General features: G+C 43.1%; 1 protein-coding gene and 1 long non-coding RNA gene across 2 annotated transcripts in view; both read left to right on the top strand.

Annotated features, from left to right (window-relative positions):
* The window catches only part of GNAS (GNAS complex locus), a 158,251-nt gene that overhangs the window by 24,963 nt on the left and 105,911 nt on the right, over window positions 1-27,377 (top strand). The window lies entirely within an intron of this gene.
* LOC129214044 (uncharacterized) lies at window positions 3,919-5,266 on the top strand. The gene is made up of 2 exons (XR_008579609.1): window positions 3,919-4,541; window positions 4,853-5,266. It is a non-coding gene; the product is annotated as an uncharacterized LOC129214044 (long non-coding RNA).

The following is a 27,377-nucleotide window of genomic DNA, read 5'->3' as shown; positions in this document are numbered from 1 at the left end:
ATCTCTACAACGTTACTCTTTAACACAGCGAAACCCAAGCCAGGCACTCTGACACCAGAAACGGCCACGAGACCTGTGTTGGAGCCCAGGCAGCTTTGCTGCAGAGGCCACCAACGAACATCACGCAGGGATGCGTTGTCTCTTCGTTCTCTTTGCCCCTGCTCTACCATCGCCCTCCAAAAAGAAGAGGGGAGGAGAATAAAAAAAAAATAGGGGGAGGAAAAAAAAAGAGGTGGCATTTCCACTTAATGAATACTTGGCGAACCTCCAAGGGGAACATGACCAGGGAGTTTGTTTTTGCTAACAGAAGAGGGGGCCAAAGCTGCAAGGACTGAGGGTGGGTTTCGGGTTAAGAAAGAAAGAGAGTGAAAATGGGAAGGAGCCAGGGAAGGGAAGGAGCAGAGAAAAGGACTGAGGGGGTTTGCAAGCTTGTGTGGCTGCGAAGCAGCCGAAAATGGAGACTTAGTCAGGGCTCAGCCTGAGGAGCGGGCTGGGAGGGAGAGGAGCTCCTGGCTGGAGAGGAAGAGGCAGGCTGCTGGCTTTGCAAAGCGTGTAGGGCAGGAGTACCAGGGAACCTCTGATCCGGGAGCCTTACACCAGGTGGGACAAGGACCTACGGACTCAGGGTGCTCCTCAGCAAAATAACCCTTTAGCTGTGCACTTAGAAAGATGTCAGTACTGGAAAAACTTGGTGCATTTTGTAGCTGCCCAACCCAGCTGGGTCCTTTGGGTTAAAAACCTGTGTGTCTGGGTGCAGAGGACAAGGCTGTCCCAAAAAGCATCCTGTGCCTGAGACCGGGGGGCAGTCAGCCAGCCCAGGGAAGCTGGGGCCATGCCGGCCCAGCTCTGGGGTATGGCTCCTCTGGCTACAGCTTTTACATTGCAATGGGTTATTATTTACAACTCAGTTGGGGGAAAAAAATCCTCAAGCTATACTTTGCCTTAATAGTAATATCAATTTCTGTAACGTTACTGCACAAGCATTTATTCATAGCTTGAGTGAAGTTGTACTTTTTTGTCTTGCTTCTGCTTTTGAAACCTGGGGGCACAGCGCTTGCATGGCAAATTCAGGCCTTTTGCAGAGATTTCCACTCTCTGCCTGGTAGAAAGTACTGCCAGCCCTTGGGCTAACCTCTCTTTCTTGCTCAGAAAAATATTTTGCACAGCAACCACCACAGGACAGGTTTCTCACGGCAGGTTTGTCCAGGGATGCTTACATCTTCCTGTGTCTTCTCAATGCGTGCTTGACTGTCATTCTGCAGCAACTCAGTGAAGACCGAAGGAAAGGATAATCTGGGTTTTTTGCAAACACAGAGACAGTTACAACGCTGATAGCAATGTGGCAGCAAAGTTTCCATTTCCCTGCTTTGAAGCATCTCCTCCCAGAAGGGGATTTGCAGAACCACTGCTGCATTCTCCTATTAATGACGTTCAGGATCACAGGTTTCCATGATTTTGTTTCTAGCCTTTCTGAAAGGAGCTTGAAAATGGCACTTGATTGCTGATGTCAGATCATGGGAGGTGGTTAGTGTGAACCCCTGCCTGTACCAGGCAGCTAAAAGCTAGTGGAAATTGATAGAAATATGTATATTATAGTAAAAATTTTATAATGCATACAATGAGCACAGCTCCAAGAAAAGCCTGACCAGCTTGCTGCACGTCTGTTTTGGTGATACGTGAAATTTTGGAAAGGCACCAGTACACATAGACACTTTTTGTTCCTGTATAAACAAAGCGATGTGAGCGTATACGTGGTAGAGCTATGGAGGGAAAATACAGCCTGAAAACTCTTGTGCAGACAAGACACGAGGTGATGTGATTTCCCACTGAGAAGCCAAAATCAAGAATAATATCAGAAAAGCAACTGAAACGGGGCTATTAGGAGGAATAAATGTAGGTAATGATGTTGCCAACTGTTACAATCATTTTTTCTCTCCCACCATGGTTATTACTTTTTTCCTCAGCTACAATCCATGAAGCACTGGCACTGAAATTTGCTGTCAGTCCAAACAAACCACATTTTCTAGCTCCTAAGAGTACTGAGAAACGTTTCAAGTGTACCCAAAAGACTCGTAACTGGAAGGTATATTTTCCTTTAAAGTCTCATAACTTGGGGAGAGTTTGACCCTTTAAGTGTCTGGGATTTGCACATTTGTGATAAACAGCACTAAAATACTGTTGTTTGCTGCTGGCGGTGTTTTTTGTTGTCACTGCTTGGTGATGTATAAGTTGTCATCCTCCCTCTGAACTGGGATTCTTTGTTTTGGTAACGAGAGAAGAAAATGAGGAAACCTGTGCTTCCAAGGCAGGAAATTTTAAAACACCGGAGCGTGTGGGTATTAGATGGGAGGTGGCATTAGCGTGGCACCTGGTTTCCCTGAGCGGCAAGGTGTGGCTCCCACTGAACCGGGCGCTGCGCCGTGCCCTTGGGACTTCGTTTTAGTCCCGCGGCTCTTTCTGCTGCACACGCAATTTGTGAGTCCTGCACAGGTGCTAATGGAAATTTTTGACATCGGATTCAGAAGGCATTAGTAAGAGGGAAGGAATAAATCCCACACTGTTAAAATATCCAGTGTGAGTAATTATTGCAGATAATGCCGTGCGTTTACGTCTTTGCCAATTGTGGTGCCACTTCTAGACCAGCTTCTAGCGCAGACTCCAGCATTGTCCTCGAGCCAGCTCCAGCCCCTCTCCACCCCCAAACCCAGGAACCACGTCTAGCGTTGTCTGGAGTCAAACCAGGAGCCGTTTCCAGCATCATTTCTAGAGCCACCTCTAAAGCCATGTCTTAGAGTCGTTTCCAGCATCCACCTCTGAGTGCAACTCTGAAGTCATTTCCAGAGCAACCTTCAGACGTGCCCCTGGGTCCGGGTCTGCAGTCACTCCCACCGCTCCTCCAGAGTGAATTAGCATGTTGATCAGGCTTGGAGCCAAGCTGGAGCTGCCTCTGGAGCCTCCCGTTGCTGTATGCCAGGCGAGGTCCTGCCCTGCGCTGGGGCTGCCTGCCAGTCCTGGACCACCTCAGCTTTCCGCGCTGCCTCCCTAATTGTACATTTTTCAAGCACGCCAAGAAGGGCATGGGGCAGCCTGCATGGGTTACTGTCTTTTTTTTTTTTTTTTGTCTTTTTTTTTTCCCATCCCTTATCCTGATCTCCCCTGGCAGCAGCAGTCATTTCAATGCATGCTTTGTGGGAGCAGAGCTGTCTGAGCCCTTTAAGCGGGGATGAGCTCAGGTAGAAGGAACGCAAAGAGCTCCTTTCATCAGCCAGGGCCCCGCCAGCGGCTTCGGGGCATGTCCGGCCAGTTATAAATGGATCATGTGTTGCTATTTTTAGCCAAGAGAGGATTGTAAATATAAAAGGGTATAAAGTGCAAAACTTAGCAACAGTGGCGTTTGTTTGCTTTTTCTTTTTTCTTTTTTTTCCCCCCCCCCTCCCCTCCCCGTTGGCAGGAATGTGTTTGGAGTGGAATGAAGTTAAAGCAGGAGATTTGCTGGGTGATCGCCTTTGGACTTTGCACTGCATGCAACTTTAGATGGAGAGAGAGATAGAGAGAGAGATAGAGAGAGAGATAGACAGGGAGATAATCTGTATCTCCATACAAAGGCGGGGCAGGAGGAGGGGAGTACGGGCTTTTCTGACGGTGTTTAAAGAGCTCCAAAAGCGCAGCCTGAAATGCAATGCAAGCGCTGGAGGGAGGAGGGGGGGAGCCAGCGGGCCGTGCGTGCGGGGAGGACGGGGGGAGCGGGGGCCGCGGCGGGGGGCGGCAGGAAGCCGGGGGGAGCGGGGGCCGCGGCGGATGGGACCCGGGGTGGGGTGATGGGGGGAGCGGAGCGCTGCCTGCGTGGGGACAGAGTTCAGCAAATGGAAAACACTGACACGGGTAAAAATAGTAACAGCGGGGTTAAAAATAGCATCTGGTGAAATAAATGTGCAGTAACTTCTGCAACCCTCTTGGGAACTTTTCCCTTGTGATCGCTTCTGCCCTGCTCCCTGTTCCTTCTCCAGCAAGAAATCCCAAAGCAAACCCCTCTGCAGATTGAAAATTAAAGCAGCACCCTGCACACTGCAGAGGATGAGCTTTGGTTACTTTTTGACGTTTTTATGGATTTTGTTTGTTTGTTTGCTGAAACTTTGTGCCAGAGAGGGGGGGGACAAAGTCCTCTTTTGCTGAGCCTCTCGCATAGTCCTGGGACAGACCGGTTAGACGGTCCTTGGGGTTGTTTCTCACTTTTTTTTCCCCCTTCCTTTTCACCTTTTTGGTGTGGTTTGTTTTTTGGGTATTTTGTCTTTTTTTAATTTTTTTTTATTATTTTTTTTTGGATGGTGGTGTTCTCGCTTTGGTTTTTAAGACCCTTTTGTCGCTTCTAGGAGTGCAGCCTTCAGTCTTGTCGTCCTGCTCCGGCCCCTCAGCCCTGGCAGCAAGCAAACCCACCGGGCAGACGGATGCCAAACGTCCCGCAGATGTGCAGAGCTGCGGCTCAGGGGCAGCGGCCAGCCCGGGGGTGTCGGGGAGCACCGGGGCTCCCTGCAGATGAGAAGGTGCAGGCTTTTCTCCAGGGGACCGCGGGATGGCAAAGGGAGGGAGCAGAGAACTGGGTGATAGGAAAGGGCAGAGAGACCTTGAGCAGCTTGTTCTGTGGAGCAAAGGGTTGGCTGGTCCCTTCTCTTAGTGGGGCTGAAGATGCTGAGGGCTCCGGGTGTGATGGTGGTGCTGGGAGGGGGTCAGGGAGGAGGAGAAGCCGCTGGGGTGGGATGGGCAGGGGTGCAGGGGAGATGCTTAGCAGGGCTTGCAGAAATCTCCTTAGAGATCTTTTAGCAGCTCTGGCTATAAACTTGGTTTGTTTTGACAGGACTAGATAACTGAGGCAGAAACAATCGTTGTGACGGACAGGCAGACCTGGTTCCTGACGCTGCCCCACCACAGGACAGGGACAAACAGAAGGTCCTTTAGTTTAGAGGCAATTACAATTTTAATCCTTTTTTTTTTTTTTTTTTAAACTAAGCAGCTGAAACTTCCCACCTGGCTCTTTATCACCCAGGTCAAAGGCACTGGGTGTTTCAGGGGTGCATTTTGTAACGTCTCCTCTCCGGTTAGTTATCTTTGCTGGCTTTGGATGGAGGAAATGTCCTGGCAGGGTCAGCAGGCTGGACCCGCCACAGCCCCACCAACTGTGCAGAGCTGTGCGGAATAACCTGACCTGCCCGTGGAACTCCTGTGTTTGTGCGCTCCTCGGCTAATAAACACGAAAACCAAACACGATAAATGAGATTACGCGAGTTTCTGTATTGAGACATGACTGATGCATCTGGAAATCATTGGTCCTAAAGTGCAGGTTGATGCCTCCCCCTTTTTTCAGGTCTGGCGGTAGCCTCCAAGGTGGGTGCAAGTGCTTCTGCCATGGCTGGAGGTGAAGGGGAGGGCGTTTTGTCTGGCAGAGCGAGAAGGGAGGCGCATGTCCCTAATTGTATTTAGCAAGCTAAGCCCTGAGCATTTAATGACCTTTTTTTTTTTTTTTAAAGTCTTGGACATTCCACAGCTTGTTTCTCTAGATCATTTTAAATTAGTTTTGATGTTTAAATATATTTCATATGAAGCCTGTCTAAATCCTTTAACCAGTATATTTTTGAAAGCACAAATATGCTTTAATTTGATAGAGTAGCTAAAAAAATACTTTTTGTATTTGAGCAAAGCTGTTTTGTTTTTAAATTAGGTTGTTCATAGCCTTCTAATTTGATAATTTCATATTTGATTCAGCACATAAAAATGATAAAGAAACTCCTGTTATGAATCTAAACTGAACATTCATTTTCTTATCAAAATATTATTATAGAAAAATATTAGTCATTCTTCTTGGCATAGTAAGCAAAGAAACATGTGGATGTGTTAATTTATTCCACACCCAGCAAAGAGGGATAGTTTATATAAGTAAAATAAATAATTCTTGCCTATTTAATAATTGGATCACTTTAACAATAGTTGACTAATAGTCAGATGTCTGAAACACATCTTGCCTGTTGCTATTCTTTAGGGAATTTAACACTTAAAGAGTGTTTTTTCCAAGAACTGTAATTTTTAAATTGCTACCTTTTTACATACTTAATATTTGTTGCCTTCCATAATTTATTAAGGCAGAACTAGGACAAAACAGCTCAAATGTAGTTGAAATGAATCCTTTGGGAGTCTGCAAAGAAATTAAACTGAGATGATAAATCTCGTGAAGGACTTTAAGAGTTATTTTAAAAGTGTGTTATTTTACTGTCTAGCACAGGTAAAAAGGATTTTAATTCTCAGAAATAGTGATGCACTGGCCAGTCGTTTATTGGTTTTGATTGTGTTAATGGATTGTTGAATTATATTTGTCTAATTCCAAATTGTATTGGTGGTACAGGAGTGAAAGTAAAAAAGGTGAAAAAAATTTCTCAGTACTGTAGTATAAATGTGTCTACCTATAGCATATGAAATTCCTGTATTTCTGCATATGGCTCTGGTAACTTGATAGTTGTTAAATTGTTAGCATTGCCTTTCGAGTTATTTTGCTCCTGTTCATAACATCTTTAACATTTTGTTATGTTTTCCCAACTTTGAGAACGCAGGTGGCATGTCTCTTCATGTTGGTAATTGATAACAGCTAGCTAAGATTAACTCCTAGGATTACGTTGGTTTAGATAACAAAATTCCACAATTGTATTTTTTCATTTGCCTGAGCTTTAAAGAAATCAATCCTGTGATTGTTACTTGTAATAAAATTTAACCCCCCTCCTGCCAATGGTATGATTGTGAGGAGATTGCTTACATAGAGTGCAAACGTGCACGGCGAGTACTTAAACATTCATAGGTATTTTTGCTACCCTCTAAAATAATAAAAAATGTACAAGTATCAGAATCTAGAGTGCAGTAATACCTTACCATTTCATTTGGAAGGGATAACTTACATTATTAAAATGTCAGATAAACTGTATTTGTTTTATATAGAGAATATATTAGGGAGTTTTGAGACCATGTAAAATATTAGTTATTTTTTGACAATGTAAAGATAGAATATCTCTGGACAGTCACAGCTGAGGTCTTGCATTCCTTGTTTGTTCAAAATGGTTTTTACAGAAGTAGAAATTTGGATGCGTGGTAGGGACTTCAGTACTGTTTTCTAGCAACTTAACAGAAGAATTACATTTTGACAGAAAAAATTTGACAGTAATTGCAAAGCCAAAAATCTCTGAAAAGAAGTTAATTATAATTTTTCCTGGTAAACGTTTCCTATTTCATGTTGTCACAGTAAGGACATAAAGGGGGCAGGGGGAGTTTTCAATCAACCTTTTTGATACTTGCATTTTTCCTTGGAACCTGCCCCCCCGCCTTTCCTTACATTTAATGCATTGAGTTCAAGATGGCATAAATAAAATTTGTTAATTTAAATTATTGGATAATATGTTTCTTCCTCATATTATAGTTACAAATTTATACACAGATGAATAAGATGGATATAGTTCATGTTTTTAATAATTCTGATGTAGTTTTTAAAATTAATTTAGAGTTGGTCCATTTTTTCATGTAAATAGTATTACATGGTTATCAGATTAGTATACTTAATTTTGTCAGCATGACTATAAACTCAGTGCTAAAAGGCATGGAAACTCCTGAAACTGCTTTACATATATTTGAAGATTATTCTGTACATTTATACTGGCTCAGTGCTAAGGAGTCAGCTTTGTCCTAAATGTGAACTGTAACCAGAACATTAAACATGCAATTGCAGCATCTATATTTAAAGGAAAAGCAGGGAATTTGATAGCAGCAACCACAATTAGGAATTTAGAAATCTTAAATGATGGGGGAAAGTAATACTAAATAATTTGTTTTTTAACTCTAAAAATAAAATTCCTAAACCTGTGAAAATAGATTTTAAACATTTTTCTAGATACCAAAAAAATGAGCACAAGGAAAACCAATATTCTGAGAAGCTGTAGCATGGCATTTCTAAATAAAAGAAGGAATGCAATTAGTGAGATACTAATTATGACATTTATTATTGATCCTTTCTTCCGAGGGAAAACCCCCAGGGATTTTTTTCCCCCCAGGGAAAGCTAGTTAATTAAAACAAGGAAAATGCTGAGGGTCTTTGGTGAGAGAACAGGAACCCAACTTACTCTTGACACAATTCAAATAGTAAACCCCACCAGACAGCGTCTCAGAGCAGAAGACTCACAGCTCTCTGGAACGGCCTCTGCCAGGAGCTCGCTGGAGAGATCTGCTCGCGCTTTCCCAGCTTCTGCACGGCTCTTTCCTGCGTGCAATAGCAGGAGCAGACATTTAAATTACTTCTTATTACAAGGGAGCACGTTAACATCAGGAGGCCACACTGGATGAGTAAATGTATGGCTAGTTTAGCAATGATTTTGATCATCTGTAACTATTTGGCAATACTAGACCTGCCAAACTCCAGTGCTTTAGTGTCTTTCTATTTATTTGAATGTATTTTTAATAATTTTCTTGAGTGAGAGATGTAGGGAAAAGGAAGCTTGGCAAAAAACCTCAGAGTATTGACTTGCTGTTTGCATATTTGGGAAGGATTCCCTTTGAAATATTCCTAAGGCTTTAGAAAACTGGAAAGGAAAAAGAAACTTATTACAGTAAAACCACTGATGTAATTAACATTTCCTAAAGTGATGCAAGGCTTTCAGTTACCTAAATAGTTTGTTTCCATGTTAATAACAAAACTGAGAGAGATTAACAACTTAGAATTTTAATTTCTTCTCTCAGATTGTGCCGGTTTTGTTAGCGTACTGAGATACTAATTGCAGTTGTTGCAGGCTGTGCCCTGGCTCACCAGCTCTGCGGCTCTGGCCCCAGCCGATGGGTGGGGGGGAGCTGCGGGTGGGTGTCCTTCCCATGGCGGGGTGGGGGGGCAGCCCCCAGCCCCGCTCCCCCGGTGCAGGTCTGAAACCTGCAGAATATAAAAAGTGTGTCGGGAAGCTTGAAAGTCACATGTGGTTGATTGGCTTGATTTGAACAACTGTGAAAAAAAAATATGTAGTCATGATTATGTATTGATTAATAGTGCTTATCCAGATTTTTTTTTTTTTTTTTCCCCTCCTCTGCAAATCCCTCGCAGTCAGCAGTACGCAGCCAGGTATCTAGTGCATACCACTGGTATCTTAAAACATCACCTCTCAAAGATCTCTCCCTTAGGCAGCGTATAGCTGCCAAAACAGACTCCTGCCGAGATTCAAAGGGCATCCCCTGCGAAGAAACGAGGTTTCTCCCAGCAGTTTTGACAGAGCAGCTGTCTGGCGTACCCAGGGCTGCAGCTGGAGAGTCCCAGCCCTGCTTACCCTGCTTTTCTCTAAGGAGTTTATAAATACACACTGCTGCTCATACAGTTACCCGGAGTTACGATTTTGTGAGCAGATAGGCTGTTTGAGTCAAAAGTACTAAATGCAACGTGCGTTACCAAACCCTCGGAAGAAACTGTTCCCAGTGAAAACTCGCCAGCTGCCGGCAGTGGCCCTGGCTGCTCTGCCGCAGTCGCTGGCACTGGTTTCTCTGCACTTTCTATACATTCAAAACAACGGAATCTTCCCAAAAAGCACTGACAGCTGGTGCCAGCGGTTCAGAGGGAGCCCCTGTGCATGGTCCTTCGCCCTCCGTCGGGGGCTCCGCAGCAACGTGCTTGCTCAAACGCTTCCACGCAGCCTGAGGGAGACGTCCGTTAGCGCTGATCTTACAAACAACCACTCTCAGGGTTTCACGCGTCTCGCCCGAGCAGTAAAATTTGGCCCAACAGGGTCCCTCGACCTGATGTGGGGGTGCCGAGCAGAGGTCCTGAGCCCCACGGGCCCCAGGGAGCCTCCGAAGGGAGTTAAGCCCAAGCCCAGAGCAGGACGCAGATGCTTAGACCTCCTGTCAGCCCTGCTTTAGGCACCGAAGTAACGGCTGTACTAATGCAACTTTAGATAGAAGGGCTGGAAAAACATACTAGCTTTCTAGTTATGGGTACAGTCAAGCTGGCAAGCGAACCCAGTACAGAAATAACGTGGCTACAGGCTTCTTGCAAAGCAGCGTCACCCCGGACCACTCCAGGGAGCACCCGCACTTTGTACCGAGCGCGGACGAAGCGGCAGGCAGGGTTTGTAAGGCTCCGGCTCCCCTTCCGCGCGCTGCCCGGGGAGCGGGCCGATGCTGGCACAGCAGCGGCAGGTCAGCTTTCCCATATATGGGAAAACCCTGCTCTAATTTTTAAAGCTATGTGTTGTGGCAGCGCTGAATATGGGAATTTTATAAGCAAAGCTGAACGTTTGTTATGTTCATTTGTATGCCGGTATCTGGAAAGCTGTCGTTGCGGTCGCCGCTGCAAGGTATACTTGCAGCCCTTACGCAGGCAGGTTCCCAGCGTTTTCCCAACTATTTAGAATTTTCTAATGGCAGTGTGAACCAGGGATACGGCACGGGGGAAGGCATGGTGCTGAGATGCTCTAGAAAAGCAAATGACCAGAGGATCTTATACACAGGACATTTGGCATTGGTAGTTTGGTGAGATAGCCAGTAGAGGATAAGGATGAGCGTTGCAGCAGTACGTGTGCTGGTTCAGAGGCATTATTTATTAATACATATTACTTGGATTTGCACTGAGCTCATCCCTATACTAATCTGAATGCTTTACTCTTATCCAAGCCGTTGCAGGCTGCTCATGCAGTGAGTAGGCAACCAGCCTGTCATTTCTGTAATTCTCGTAATCTCGTTACTGCCTGCCAGAACAGCGAGTAACTTCTGCTAAAAATCCATGATGTACTGCCTTGGTGCAGATATCTGATCTGGAGTAAGGATCAGCCAAAAATGTTCTGAGGGCTCTTGGGTGCTATGAGGAGGCTGAGGTGCCTCTGGGACTGTGACCAGGGTTGAATTTTTCTCTTGGTTGGTGTTCACCTCTGTGTGTGACTTACCTACAGCAATTAAAAGGCTGAGGAAAATGGGAAGGAAACAACCATGTCTACCTCTAGAACAAGGTAGCCGCTTTGTCCTGTGGGCAAACAGTTGTACAAAAAAGGCTCCTGCCCTGGCAGCCCCGGACGGGCAGCCCTCCCCTCCAGGCACTGCTTAGCATTTTGGGTGCTCTAAATCCACTCATTCGGGTTTTTTGTTTGTTTGCTTTTAAGGAAAAAATAGAGCATTAATTATTATTTATGAAGGGCTAGATTCTCACTGCAGAACAGCCCAAGTGAAGTGTAGTTATTTTGCTTAAAATATTAAGCAAAGTTTGCTGCCGTTGCCCTGCTGACCGCTATTTTTGAGCCACAAGTGCTCACAAGTGCCTGGTAGTGCTGTTCGTGGCTCCCCTGATGTTTATCCATTGATTTGGGGTGGCAATGAAAACTTTCCTTTGATGCAAGCCCAACTAGTCCAGCAACAGAAGTGCCAGCATGAGCAGGATGTGAATCTAGAATTTTTTTTATTTTTTTTTTTAATGAACTTGTTTAAAACCAGCCATTTTGCAGCCCTTCCAAAAAGAAACCAGAAATTAAACCCACCCTGGCAATTCCTTGCGTGGTCCAGGTCACTGCTGGTTATTCCCACCACGTGCCCCGTTTTAGGGACAGCACCGGTGAGAACGTGCCATTTTCTCAGGAGCTGGAGAGGAAAACATTACAGGTACTTGCTGGCTGGAAAAGAAAGATGCAGCAAGCAGCAGCTAGTTGCAAAATAGCCGCTTTAAAGCAGAAGCTGCCTGGCTCTGCCAAAGCTGAAGGGCCAGCCCCAGAATGGAATGCTTATAAAAATAAGATGGTAACCATGCAGCAGAGAAGGAGTAGAGACCAGGAAGTTTCAGTGTTACATACAACATGATACTCTGCTTGGAAAAATATTGTCACAATTATAGAGATATGGGCATGGATCCATAGTTGAAAGGCATAACCCAGTACCTATCATTAGGGTGATTTTAATCTCTCATTTCCAATTTTGTCTGTGGAAGAAACTCTTTTTTGGCTTGAAAATTCTCATGTGAAATGTTGAGCCAAAGGAGATGTGTCTCGTCTGGGGAAAATTTTGAAGTAATTGGTGAAGGCTGGTTTTGAATTATAGAGGGGGAGAAATTTGTCTTATACCATTTCAAAACATAACACTATATTGATTTATTTAAAAATTTACAGGATGATGGATTTATTTTAGTTTCACCATGTTGATATTTATTTGATGGTTTGGGTTTTCAACAAAATGAAAGAAAGTGCTCCTTTCATGCAACCTGATGGGGAAATAAAAACAAGACAGTGACCTTTGAAAACATGAGTGCTGCAGCTTCTCAGTCATCCTGAATAGCAGTGGGATATCTTGATTTTCAATACTTGAGAAATCTTGCAGTCTGTACAAAGAAGGTTTTTCTCATTTTCGGTTTGGTTTTGGTTTTTTTTTTTTTTAATAGTGGAACCTGATTTCTGTCATCTTGGTTTAAAAGACAGGCTATTCCTTGACCTCTAATTGCATCCAGAGAGACAAGTTTGTGCTGGGACAGGAGCTGTAGATATGCAAGAACTAGTGTAAACCCTCTGACTTCATTCTCCTTCAGGAGTCGCAGAGATGCTTCAATAAGCAAATGTGAGGCACCGGAGAGGGGACAAATCTGATCAGAGGAGGAGTGCTGGGCTGACACTTCTATTTGTGCTGTTGGCTGGGAAGATGCTAAGTTCTAGCACTGCTCTGGGTATAAAAATTATTTAAGAACATGTAGTCAAAGTGCTAGAGAGAAGATGTACTAAAATTCCTGCTAGCCTGAAATCTTACATAGTTGGAAAAAAATGCTAAAGCACCGTTTCAGTGCTTGCTGTCTTGCTTTCTATTCTCTTCCTCCCCCCCCCCCCCCCCCCCCCCCCGGAGCATCAGAATGACAACACAGACACTGAGTTTTCATCTTTACCCATTAAAGGCCACTTCAACAAAAAAAAAAAAATCACTTTCTGGCTTTGTAACAAAGATGTTGCTGCTGAAAAGTGAGTTGGTGTGCCTTTTTTTGAGCTGTCGGTTTACAGGCAAGCTGTACCTTCTTGTAGTGTCCTGGCAAGAAATTAATAAATTACAGACACTTAACCACTCTTCTTCTCGTTACAAATGTGTAACAGCCTTTGCAGTCAGAGAAACGTGTTCACATAATACCTTAGCCTATAGAATATTATTCCAACAACTAATTTACTTTCCTCACTTTTTTGCTCTTATCCGACCACAGTAGGGACAGAGTGGTTCAGCTCTTGGGCATTCTGTCGCAGGGCAGGCAGTTTGCATGTAGGTGGTGCGTGTTCCACATCTATTTTCCCTCATTTTGTGCATTGTCTTGAATTTTCAGCGCTCTTAGCCTGGTCTTCAGTGGAGCACATGCACCCAAAGTGAAATCACCCTACGGGCCGGTGCTTTGGTTATTTGTGTTATGTCGGGCTCTATCAGCGTCTGTAAAAAATGCTCTTCCAGCTCTGCATGGGGTACTGTGTCTGTTATTTTACAAACCCTACCAGGGCTAGAAAGCACCAAGAGAGGACCCAGCCCTTGACCGCATTATTTGGGTCCAACGCTCCTCTTCTGCAGCCCCAACGTCTGACAGACGTACTGGTTTATATCACACCCCAGACCTTGCCTTGGTTCTGTTGCAAAAAAAAATTCCACTCCTGCTGTCCTCTATCTTTAATAGATAATGCTTTGAAAGCATTTTATTAGAAAGACCTTGGCTTACATGATTCACTTCAGCAAGCAGCGAACATATAGATAGATATAGATATATATATATATCACCTTTATGAGGTCTACCAAGACACTCTGTGGGTACTCAAAGGTGGTGCCTCTGTTAAAGATGTTGGTGTTTACTTTACAAGCAAAGCAAAACTCTTTAGAACCAGCAAAAACTAGGTCTAACAAAAATAGTTCAAGTAAACAAAGATGTTTCTCTTTTGAGAGGAGGTAGATGTGCCTGTGTAAGGACACGATCCTTATGGAGTCTGCCCCACCACAGAGTATAAATAAAAAAAGAAAATTCCACAGTGGAAAATAAAAAAATCAGCTTTGTTGCTCTTCTTTTTCAAGCATCTCGTCATTAGGACGCGGTTGGTTGGTGTGTGCTGACTGCTGCCTGATGGTGTTTCCCCCGTAGCATTTTCCGTACTAGGTGTCTTGAGGAACACTCTCCTCTTCATGTGTGGCCAAAGAATTTCAGTTTTCCACCAAAATTAAATGGGGACATGTGTAACTTCATTACATGAGCAGGAGCGGGTGGTGTATAGCAGCGTTGCAGAGTGTCCCCCTCCCCATCACCTTAGCCTTGGTAAATCTCTGCCTGGATTGAACCGATGGGATATCTCGACTTTTTTTTATAGATGTAGTTGAGGGCAGGTGACCTTTGTTATTTAGCAGCTTCGTTGTCCTCTGCTCCACCTCGGTATCGCCTGTGTTTCCAGGAAAAATAGGAAAACATTTTGAAGCATACAGGATGGAGATCATCTTTAAGAGACATCCTACAAAGTTTGTTTCCTTGGGAAAGGATTTGTTTCTTGTTCAGAAGCTTGTAGCTCTATTTAATCTTCTTTTGTAGTGCATAAAAACCGAAGGAAGATGCTGTAGCCTAAGTGCATAGCCGGTTTTGAATTGCTTGGAAACAAATTGTTTCCCTTGACGTTGGTGGGAGTTTGGATGAAGTCACAGCAAAGGAATATAGCTTAAAATATAGGGTAGAGGATGATGTCTACCCCCTTTTAAATCTGTGATAACCGATAAGCTGAAGTTAATTCATGAGAAGTATTTCAGAAGGAGCCTGAACGGTGGAGAGGACTGGTATTTTAATTTTAATAGATTATGATCGTTTGTCTAGGCAGAAAATTTAATTCATTTCTGCATCAAGCTGTATGTTTTGCTTACAAGACTTAATGCCTTTAAAAAACACCAGTCTTGATTTAAAGACTTTAAGCCGTAATATAAATACTTTGAAATGCAGGCAGCAACATTATGTTACTTAAAAAAAGTAACAGAAAAATGTGATACCTGTGATAGTATCAGCATGCCAGATATCATACCACCTGAAACTTCTTGGGAGGTTTTCGTACAGCCCTGTTAGCTCAGACCCTGCGTGGATCAACTTTTGCACATTTTTCAAGTCAGCAAGACTGCAAACAAGGATTTAGAGACTGTAAAGTAGTAAAACTGCAAAGGAGAGACACTGGAGTTGGAGAAAAGGGACTCTGATATTTAGTTTCTTTTTCTTGGCATTATTTAGACTCCCAAATGACAACGTTTCTAGTTTTCTAGCACAAAGGAGGCCTCACGCTGTTCAGGATTTGCTGTAAAGTTCTAGTACAGATCATTCTGTATCCCAAACAATTTATCTAGTTCAACGATATTTTTATTTCACAGCTACAGTTTATAGACCCTAGTCTAATAGATGGTATTTTTGGAAACCTCCCGTTTATCTAACAATAAAAGCCAGGACGGAGTATCAGCTTCCATTTAGATTTTCCTGAATTCTCTCCCATTAAATCAACAACTTTTTTTTTTTTTAATTAAACTTTCTTTTGCTTTTAAGGAGAAAGACTAAAAAGGAAAAATTAAAATACTACTTAAAACAAATACCGAGGCATAAAAAAGATATACAGCATTAATTTCAAATACATTAAATAATCTGGGTGGGTTCTGTTACAACATTTACATCATAATAAAATTACATTTTAATCGCAGGAATGTAACTGATTTACAACCTACACTGTGAATGCAAGAAGTAAATGTGAGCAGGCTGTTGTAACTTTTAGTTTGTGCACATCAGTCTCACGTCTTAAATCCGAGCTGTTGGGAGAGAAAGCGGGAGACTGGAGAGGGAGAATCAGATCAAAAAACTTTTGACAAATTGACTTCCAGAAAATAACAATATGCTACCTCCATCTGTGCCTGAACCCAACCACTCGAAAGGAGCTTTATGCACATAGTCAGGCGCAGTAGCACTTTCATTTCTGTCACAGAGGTCTAAATAAATGAATTGGCCATCTGCAATTAATTCGCATTGTACAAATAGTTTGAAGACTGAGTCGTCTGTCTTCCAAACAGAACAATCTATTTTTAGCTTTTCAAGCAAGCCTGTTTTGTGTTCTTTGTAGAGTCAGCGACATTCTTTCAATTTTTCAGCTTAATTAACACAAAAGAAATTGTAATCTGAGAAGGCAGCAGAAACAAGAACCCCCTGAAAACCATGAATTTGCAAGAAAGCAGAAGATGGCAGCTTTGCAAGATAGCTGGCAAAAAGAAAGAAAAAAAAAAGTTCAGAGCAGTTTGTGGGATTTTGGCTGGATACTGTATAGGCTAAATTTATACGTACAGTTTGTTGATTTACAGTGAATGCTCACAGGTCTTGCAACAAATTTTGGATTCTTTATTCTGAAAATGATGAGGGCCACAGAAAGAACGTTTTCACGGGAGATAATAACTACAGCAGAAGAATGCTTGTGAATAAAGCAGATTTCTGTAGAATTACATACACACGTCTGGCCTGGGTGTGAGCGTTGGTGTGCGCTCCCTGGATGGTTGAGGGAACACTGAATCCCCTCCGGATGGACTCTGTGTGCTTGCAGTTGTGGGTCAATCCTTATTTCAAGCTCAGATATTTTATATATATATATATTATTAGAATCATGCCCTGGGAAATGCAAAAATATCCATGCAGATGTATTCTGCAGTACGTTAGCACAGAAGGTTTGTACTGATCGTTGGAGAAAAGGAAGGCATAGCTGGCTGTTCCGAGGGTTCAAATTAAAGTGTTAGTTCTAGTTACAAAAAAAGGAAGTGAAAAGCTGAACAACTCACAGAATACCAACTGCAAGCAGTGAACGTTCAGAAATAGTACTTTGAAATAACGACGAGATCTCTGTGCCTGCTGGCAGGTGCTTTTCTGTTTAGTTATATTAAGTATACAGCATTAGCATTTGCATTAATATTAAGCACGCATAGTATGTAAGCTTCCCAATTAAGTATCTTCCCAAGTATTCGTTTGTGGGTGCTTGTTTGAAATACGCAAACAGAAGGAGGAGCAGTCGTAAACACTCAGCCTCCCCTCTTTGAACCCAGGCAAAGAGCTCCAAAGCCCAAAGTACAGCTCCAAAAAGCGTGCCGGGGACGTCGCAGCCCCGCTCAGCTGGTGGCCGCCGCAGCACGGGGACTGGGAACACGTATTCCTGGAACAGCTGGCGCCACCGTAGCCGTACGTTTCTGAGTCGCCTGCACCATCTTTAAAAATAAAATGTAGATTGTAAGTCATATAACGTGGAGTATGTAGAGGCATTTAGTTGCCTAAAAATGCAGCGAAGTTTCTTATGGGATTCTTTTTCAAATACTGTGGTAGGTATGGTAAATAGATCCAGCTGGAAGCCCTTTCGGAGGTCTACCTGCATCTTTAGATACAAAGGTGCCTTTTGAAATCTGGTCTGCAGGTGCTTTTGAAAACTATTCCCCAATGGATTTCACCAACCCAGCCATCCTGAGTCTCAACTTCATCTGGTTCCTTCCCAGTACTTGCGTATGAAAAAGTCGTATCACACATGACAGAAAAAATGTGCAGAAAAGGGGTTTGTTTAACAAGCTGAATTTAGTTCCCGGAATTGTAAGTACCTTCAAGTGTATCGAATTAAAGTAGAAGCCATGACTGACTTCTGATTAAAACACGAATCTTCAGTTTGTTGCAGAAATGGGCTCCTGCAGGATGCCACTGACTTCTCTAGCTCTAACCCGTTTTGCAGTGACAGAGCCTCACCTCTTAAAATAAGTGCTGGGGGAGATTCCTTTCACTGCCAAGGGCTTAAAGACTGTATCCTCTTTTCCCTTCACCGTAGAAACAGGCTCTATTTTCCATCCATAAATGAAAAGTGCAGCTGAGCAGTTAGGGGGGAGGAGGAGGAACGTCGGTGTTCTTACTAAGAAACAATAAGAGAGTTATAAAGCTGTTGCAAAGCCCCTGTGAAGGATTAAGAGGGTGTGTAACTGGTGCGTGCAATCCACTGGCAACAACGCTGAAAATAAAAGGGAATCGCGAGCAGTGGTGGGACAGTCGGTTTGCTCACCTAGAAACTCAGGAAACCTGAGTACGGTAACCCATAAAAATTTATTTAAGAGCTATCTCACTTGTTTTAACTTCAAGGTCTTTGCAGTGCCAGATTTGACATGCAGTTCTAACTACAGGTAGCATGAAAGCTGCTGATCAACACAGAAAGTTGGTGATGAATATTAAATGCTACAAAAAAATCAGTTTGCATGCTTTTGCATGAATTTGCACTGTGAATTTGCCCTGCGCAGTTCTAGAAGAGGTAGAGGAAAATGAACATTAGTGTCATCTTTTTCAGTATCTAAAAGGAGGCAGAAAAAAGTAACAGGCACAACCAATCAACAAACTGAGATTTAATTATTATTTTAATTTTACTTGCAGAAGTTTTCCATTCTGGGCAATATGCAGGCATGCCTTTTGTGTCTAAAGGCAAATATACTCGTACTACCAATACGTTAATAAGTGTTCACTGCTTTGATTTTTATAAAGATTTGTGGGTATTCATTAAACAGTTTCAGTGCATTAAAAATGACAAGATAGATTTCCGTGATCTCCATACTCTTAAAGTTAAATTTTCGGATCTTTATTTAAGGAAAAGTAGATTTAATTCTTAAAGTATAGTTAAATACAGTAACAAAACAGGAAATATGTCCTAAAGTGTGTTTGTTTTAAGTCCTGTAAGAAAGTCTATTTAAGGATTCTTCTGTAAGGATGTAAATTCTGAAATACCTATTTAGTGTAACAGTTGTAAAATATGTGAGGTAGTCAATCATACCTTTGGCTTTTATACTCAGCCAGGTTACTTGCCAACATAAACAAAGACTTAAAGGCTTATTTTTTAGACGTTTCAGACAGAATCCAGTGTAAACCTTTCACTTAATCCATAATATCCTAAATATTAATTATTTCTGAAAGTAATCAACCAAAATTGAATTTCTAAAGACAACATGAAGTTATCGTCCACTTCATTTTATTCTCGCGTGCTCGTCTCATTAAAATAAATAAAATATTTCCCTATTTTTTTAAGTGCGAGGCATAATCTGTTGATCATTTCTTTAAAAGATCTGTATCCAGTATATTCTCTGTTGAGTCATAAGTCAAGTCTGTAGACCACTGCATTGTTAAATAAGAGCAAATATTCTTTGCTGCTGAATCACCCATGGGAAGGATGGATGTAGCACCTGGACTGTGGGCACTGAGCACTCCACCAAGTAGAGGGACAAAGTACTCCATGCCCTTAAGGATTCAAGATAATTGTTTAGGTAATTGGCTGTCCACAGCCCTTCTCCATACTCTTAGCCCTGAAAATATCCTCCTCAACAGAAGTGAGGAGACTTACCCTGTCGTCAGCTGGAAACTAACCTTCTTGCACAAGGACTTCTGCAACAGGCTTCTTCCCAGAGACAGCAGGTTCAGTAGCAGTGTCAAGGACCATGTAACAGGAAAATTGCGACTAATCTTTAGAAATTGGCTGACCTACTTTCTGTGAGGAATGGCCAGAAGTCAAATCTGGATAGTGGTGTTCAGCTGTCCCATCCATCTGCAGTCTTTGCTCCCTACTGGTGGTCTTCCCTGCACCTCTTCAGGGACTCTGGCATGAGTCCCTTACCTCTTTGCTTTACATGCAAGCCGTACAAGAGATCCTTCAAGAATATTGAGAAGAGGTTTCACTGCTTGGCGTTTTTGGGTTTTGTTTTATTTTCTTCTTTTGTTTATTTTCTTGTTATGGCATTGCATGTAAATATGAAGGCAGTCTTCATGTACCATATGCACGATGAATCAGATAGATACCTTCAAGATGTGTTCAACATAATGCAGCCATTTGGCATAGATAGCCTTCTCATCCAGGAGGCTGGACAAGCAGACCTATGGTATCTGTACATACAGTTTGTTCTGCATGTCCACAGTGGTCCTTTGGTCAGATCAAAAAAAATCCACAAATGTATGGTATCGTTTGTTCAGTTGATGCTCCTCATTGTACTGAGAGGATACTACTTGCTGAGCCACATCAAAACATAGATGAAGTACTCCAGCAGCCTAGCTCTCCAGCAGTATGTAGCTGTGGTGCTTCACTGTTTGATCTGTAGACAGTGCTGACTCTAAGACACATTCTCTGTTCCTCGCTTCATAATCCTCAATAGGAGCTTCTAATTGTAATTTAAAGTTGTCTTCATCACTTTCACCTGTCTTGCAAAAAGCAGGAGGAAACATCCATGTTCATGAAAAGGAATCACAGAAGGGTCACCAGGTCTTTTCCTGTTCCTCCTCCTCTCCCCACTCGAGGGCTGCTTACTGCCAGTGTAAAACACGAAGATGCTTTTTCCACGACAAATAAGGATTGAGGGGCGATGTCAGGCAAAAGCCGTGGGTCTAACTAACTAAGCATGGCACAAATCCCTGGGTCAGAACTTGGGACTCAGCCTCCTGTTCTCTTACCGAGGACTTGTCTGGTCTACTAATCAAAACTGAAGAGGCCTGACCCTTTAACGGAGGGAGTAACCTAAGTATTTGTGGCTTACATAGATTTTGACGGGAGTCATGGCTGCTTGGCTGTTCTAAAGTATTTTATCCTAGCTGCCGTAGCTGCTGCATGAGGTTCCCTCATTTCATACGGGGCAGTCCCAGGAGAGCAAGACAAAATGTCCATAATTCCTGGAGTTCTGGATAAGTGATATGCTAGTTGAAGATCTGTATGTTTAGGACCTTAATATTCTACATATGCATTTTCGTAAGTGTAACAGAGTAACTTTTCACACTGTAGTAAGTAATAGACCTTTCTGCCAAGAGGAAATTGTAGTTTCCTCACGATATACTGCTACGTTGCTGCAAAGCCATCAGACAGTAGAGGGAGCACAAGTTAACAGTCACTTTTCCCAGTGCCATGGGACAGCAGCACTAATTGTATGTAAGACAGCTAAAAGAAATGGAAGAAAGAAATAGAAGGGTGAAAGTACAGTTATATATGGTTAGTAACACACTGGAAGTGGATGAAAGGGCTGGAGGGAACAGGTTAAATGCCTGAGTATTTGGGAATGAGGAGCTAAATATGGCATCTTAATACAGCACGTGGCAAGAGGCCAGATCTGTTAGTTCATAGATCTTAACCTGCTTCCAATATTTGGGTTTGAGCAGGATTAAAAACCAGGAGGGGAGTTGTTTTGGGTTCTGGTTTCAACAGTGATGGAATTTCTGAAGAGCAATTTCAGTGCTGAGGCATCTAAACCCAAATTCTCGTCTTATGGGACCTTAGGATCCAAGCCGCAACCCAGTGTCATTTCTTCAGTCCATCCGTACCAAACATTTGATAATTATGCTCTACGAAATAATTTGTGTGCAGCTACAAAATGTAGTTAGGCGATCGTGACTCCGGAAATAAAATGTAACACTCTGACAATTGATGTTCATATTGAGAATAGTGGGTGAATTTAACTTCTACCCTGGTTTAAAAAATGTAGCATCTCCAAGGTATAATTTTCTTACACTCTGCGTTAGACATGTTCACGTTATGCAGTACCAGAGCTAGGACAAGTTGCTAAAATATAAGGTTTCTTAGGAATCGGCTGCATTAATGACTTTGTTATAACTGAGGATATAAATGAGAGTGACATTTATATAACAGACTTTCCAGTATAAAAGCCAAAATCTGTTGGCTATAAACACTCAGAAAGCTTTACCATGAAAAATTATAACAATCAGGGGTTAGATGTTGCAGTTAGAGAAAATGTAGGGTGAGATGCATGAATCTACTGCTTGTTTCATCGCCTTTTTCCAAGTGGAATGACTTGAGCTGAAGTTAACTTTTTACTACTTAAGAAGATTATAAGGTTCATAGAAAAATAATTCAAACTGCTTAATTTTTAAAGCTTTTTTAATAAGAAAACTTCAAAGAGGTTCATTTTAGAGTAGGATTCAAGAAATGCAGGTAGGGTAGTTAAATACTCCCTCACTGAAATGTAGTTTGAAAAAATAGGCTTTCATGGCACCTATACAAGTATTTCTATAGATCCTTATCTGTAAGAACAGCAACATATTTCTTTTTTTAATTAAAGATCATTATAATTGCTAATGTATGATTGTTTGGGGGCATATGTGAGTCAAACTGTGGTTTTGAGAATACAGTTTTTGAGAACACCTTAACCTTCACCGAATCCTTCGCCCTGTGCTGTAATGTCTGTGCTGAATTAAAACATAGGCCCGTGGTGGAGATGCCCTATGTCCTTGCCAAGGAGAGGAGCACCTCCAAGAGGACAAATGAGAAAGCTGGGAATCATTCCTAACAACTGAGGAACAGAATTTCCTAAGACGGTGACCATTTTGCAGATAAGCTGATTAGCAGTTGGGGAAAGGAACAGAACGAACCTTTGAAACCAAAGCAAAGGGGCAGAAGAGGGGTGTGAATTATTTAGGGAAGAGACGCTCTCTCACAAAGAAGCAAAACTTTCTAGAGAGAGCAGAGGCAGACTCATTTTCACTAGAAATGGCATAATGAGGCCAAAGAGGTGAATTCAAGCCTGTTTGGGTTTTTGCATGTATTTGTTCCTTGCTTATGTCTTTTTGTTACCTTTTTTATTGGTTTTTGGGGGGAGCAGGAGTTTTTTAAGACTTAGGTCTCTCTTTGCTAAGCCTATATTGCTTTGTTTCATAGTCCTTTAAGGATACTACTGGAAAACCAGAGCTGCTTACAGCCAGTATACCCTAGGGTAATGTACCAAAAGAACTGTCTCCAGAAAATTGTTCCATAAGGGTTGATGTGTCCAGATAGTGGCTTGTACCATGGAGTGCTCTTCAGCTCGGGTCTTCAAAGCTAGTCAGTAGTGATTCATTCACGATGTATATCTGTCTAGACATGAGAACTTGATGTACTAAAAAGGTTTCTTACTCAGATATTAAGAGACGGTAACAATTACATAATTGTAACTAGGGCAGGAGGTCTCAAGTCATGGTAGATTATTACTGTCATGTACTGCCCCATCTTCTTCTCTGCATGCAGACCAGTTTGGAGTGTTTGGATCCAGCCAGTGAATCTGTATGCTTCTAGCACCTCTCACCAGAGTCGTTTGCTCCTGCTCACAGGTTTCACGTTGATGCTTCTATAAAGAGACCTCCTGTAGGACACTCTTTGGGGCAGTGAGATCCTGCAGTCCATTTTCTTAGCCAATGACAGCACTTGACATTCTTAATTTCATAATATAATCCTTAGGCAAGGAATTTCTTAGCCTTTTAAACTTTACTCTTAAACAATACTAGGCATATACAGATCACCAAAAGATAGCATTCTTGCAAGTCTTTATTGCACAGTTTGATCTAGTAGCTCGTGTGTCTTAGATCGGGTCACTATCCCTATGCCCATCAACTCTTCATGCCTTCCCTCTGATTAGCTTGGCCAGTGTGGGCTGATGCACTCCTTTTCATAGTGAGTCTGAAGTCCATTCTGTCTAGCCCCCTTTCTTCTACCCAAGCCAGCTTTTAGGGTGGAGAAGACTTAATTCTTCTTATTTCTAGGCTGAAAGTTGGGAGACAGTCTGTGCTGGTAGATCACGGTGGCTCTGTTTCTGCCTTGTGGCCATCGTCGTTCAGCTCGGTATGGAGTCTCTCCAGCAACACGAATGCTTTGACCCACCATGGAGAGTATGATACCAAATAAATGTAAACAAACCTTATAGCCAAGGTGATGGTCACAAAATAAAATGGGGTTGCATGGGGAACTACTTTTGGTGTGTCACAATTGCCTTAGTCCCTTTTGCCTGCCAGAACTTTGAATTTATAAACTCCCTCACTAGTTTCCTCACTCAAGGAAAGCAAAACCAGGAAGCTTAAACTCCATTTTTCTTTCAAATGAATATTAATGGCAACCGTTATGACGTACTTGCTCAGCTCTGTAATAATACACGTCCATTCATGAGATGGTCCAGACAGAACAGAGGATTAGGAATATAGAATTTAAGACTGAAGTCAAAAAGGCAGCACAGGAACTTCAGGCCCCAAAATATCCTCTCAAAGTTTGGCTTTATTTCACACTGTCGGCCAGGATTCTCCTTACAGCACCACGATATTCATAATAAAGAAATAAATTAAATCCACCCCTTCCTGTCTGCCTCACAACACACAGCACTGTGCATGCTCAGCACATGTGTAGTTTTGATAAAGAGACATTATCGAGCCTGAAATCATTTTAAACAAAACAAATAATGTGGCTGCCCAGCACTTCCTCTGGAAGTAGTTCCTCGGACAAATCTTCCTTAACTCTCACACGTATGGAGTTAGTATATATATCCCTCAGTAACACCAATTCATAGAAAGAATTTTTCAGAATAAATGTCCGGCTGTGTATTTTATACCTCGGGTGTGAAATGCAGCCGTGCAGGAGGGCCCAGCCTCCGGCCTGGGGCTGCCGGTGCCAGGGGGGACTCGGCATCTTCCAAATGCCCCACGGCACAGGGCAGGTGGGGGGACAGGCGTCCCCGTGCCGTCACCCCAGGGCTGCTGGCTGAGGGCAGGGCACGTTAGCGGTCGCTCTGCTTGTTCACGGGCTGGCAGAGGAGCTGCAGCTTGAAGGAGGCGGCGGTGGTGGTGGCAGCGGGGTAAAAGCCGCTGGATCCCTTGCCCCTTGCAGCATCCCTGGATCCTTGGCCATGCCGAGGGCAAGGTGGTTCCATCAAATCCCTTCCGCTGACATAGCTACGATCCCACTGAGCGGAGGGGAGGGGGGCTGTCCCCCTGCGGCGTTGCAGTCTTCGTTCATGCAGGGCTTGCGGGGAGCAGCAGCCTCCAGGGCTGGTTCAGCTCCCAGGGGTGGAGTGTGCTCCTCGCCTCTGAGGACCGGGGGCTCGGCCACGCCGCTTGCTCTCTGTTTACATAGCGTAGACGAAGCTGTAAAAAGCTGATTGCTTCAGAAGCGAATAGGTCACTCTTAGACAAGAGAGCATGCACAGAGCAGTGGAAAAACAAATTCGTTATTCTAACACCAGAGAGCATAAAGCAAACCTGGAGGTGACCTGCAAAAGAGCACAGCACCCGGTTTCTGCCCTGTTTGGTGCTTTGTGGTGTACAAAGAAAGATTGAGAAGTGTGCAGGCATTTATTTTTTTCTATTTTCAAAATAAAAAGTATCTTTGTCTGGTACTTTCAATGTAGCAAGCATGCTGGTTCTAGCTTTCCCTGGCTTTGCTGGAGGGCCTGTGGGAGAGGGACTCGACAGAATAGTAGCAGCTTTCTCAGCGTTTTCATCTAAGAAAAACAGTGTTAAGATTTTGAGCAGAGCCCATTTTTTCATCTAATATTGCTGAGAATGTCTGAGTTAAAGAGGTGTTAAGAAAAGGAAGACAGACTATTAAAAAAAAAAACCCTGCTTCCTTTTTGAATAATTATTTTATGATGAAAGGTGTAGCAGAAGGGCTTAAAGGTCACCAGTGAGATCAGGGCCCCTTGGTTCTCGATACTGTGCAGACATGTCAGAAGTAAACAGCTTACAACCTATATGAGAGAGGCAGATAAAAGATAGTTGGAAAAAAGAGGCACAGAAAGGGGAAGTGGCTCGTCCAAGGTCACGCACGGATCGGTGGCCGTGCTGGATCGAACCATCTGCAGTAGATCAGGTCTCCTGGATCCTGTTCCCCTGTTCGATCCCCTCGCTCGTCTCTTCTCCCTTGTGACATTTTGTGAGCGTTCAAACAGGCCTGAGCACCCCCATGGGCTGGGTCCATCGGAGGGGACAATCCTTTACCTCTGCTGGTTTTAATGTGGCCGAGGTAAAATCCCAGTGTTGGACCACAGGTTCTGACCCAGCCTGGGCTGGCGCTGGGTCCAGACCCCGACTCCTGCCTGGTTCCCGCAGCCCTGGCAATGGATGTCTATCCTGGTTTTGTCTGAGATACAGCAACAATGGAAACCTTTCCTTGCACACCTAAAGACTTGAAGATAATTGATTGTTTTATATACATTTCTAAAATCTAAGGCACAAAACCAAACCCCACCAGAAAGTCTTCTTTGGAACACTGGCAAAGGCTCTAAATTCTGCAACTGCCCTAGGGTGTGTGGGGCACGCTAATTTAACATCAAGGCACTTAAGAAGTAATGATGCTGTTAGTTTGCCAGACAGCTGGATTCTTCCAGGAAAAATAGGGTACAAAAGACCCCTATTCTATAATTGTGTCTGTATGTAATTTTAGGATCTAGGCTCAACGTTTTCCCATCTAAAGAAAAAGATGGGAGAAAATACCCTTTCTGAAAGGGAACACTTCCAGGCCTTTAGCAGTGCAGAGACAGAGGAGCAAAATCACAGTTCTGTTTTCCTTGCAGATTGTCTCTAATAATGGCTCTTGGTGTAGAGAGTATTGTGGTTTGCTAGCACTAAAAGGTAAAGTTAGTTTGAGCGTGAAAGCCTGAACATCGTTCCATTTAAAAAAAAGTAAAAGAAGGAGAGGAATGTTTACAGCACATTAAAACCTGTGTGACAACTTAGCAAGAACTATTTTAACAATCCTCTTATTCCCCTTCCTGTTATGCACCATAAAATGAGAATGCAGTGTCAGTAATCTATACCATTAGCACGGAGGGACAGCTCACCGTGCTGCTGCTGGAGAGCAGGCTGGGTCAGGCTGAGCCTGAGCTCCGGTGGGAACCGTGTTCGGTGCCGGGCTGCTTGGCTGCCGTGTGTGCCGGGGAGGTGAAGCCGGGAACCTCTTCCACCCTGCGGACCCCCCCGGCAGGAGAAAGGCTCGGGAGTTTTGTGCTTCTTTGCAGGAGCTAACTATAACCTGGTATTTGGAAAACAGTCTCTGCTACCGCTGCCTCTGTGGGTTTTGTGACCCAAACGTAACAAGGGTTAAAGCAGAATAATTCCTCATAAAAAAAAGTTTGCAGTTGGGGATAGGTCTGGAGTGAATGCAGACAAATATTGAAACTAAATCTGAGAAAAGATTTGCTCCAATTTTTTTTTTTTTTTTTAATCGGCATTCCATATGTGTTATGCGGAGAGCTAGGATGTGCTGCTACTGCTGTTACATAAGAGGGGTTTTTTAATAAAGTGCAGAGCAGAAAGCATGAGTAGTGAGAAGGAATATCAGGGAAAAAACCCTGCAAGAAAATAAGAAAAGCTACTAGGTGAAAAGCTCTTAGTCAGTGTTTTATTTCCATAATCCCATGAGTTCCTTAAAGTCTCTTCTAATGTTTCTGAGGAAAAGCCTCGAAGTGAAAGGAGGGAGGCAAGGGGTTTTTTTCCTTTGGTTTAAAGGAAGGTCTTGGTTAATTCTATTAGTAGATTTTGGGCTTGTTTTTATTTAAAAACAAAACAAAAATCCCTCTCAAGTTTAGAATTTCTGTATGGAAAAATT

This window comes from Grus americana, chromosome 17, assembly GCF_028858705.1.
Source record: "Grus americana isolate bGruAme1 chromosome 17, bGruAme1.mat, whole genome shotgun sequence".
NCBI classification, from domain to species: domain Eukaryota; kingdom Metazoa; phylum Chordata; class Aves; order Gruiformes; family Gruidae; genus Grus; species Grus americana.
This window is presented reverse-complemented; position numbering and strand designations above follow the sequence as displayed.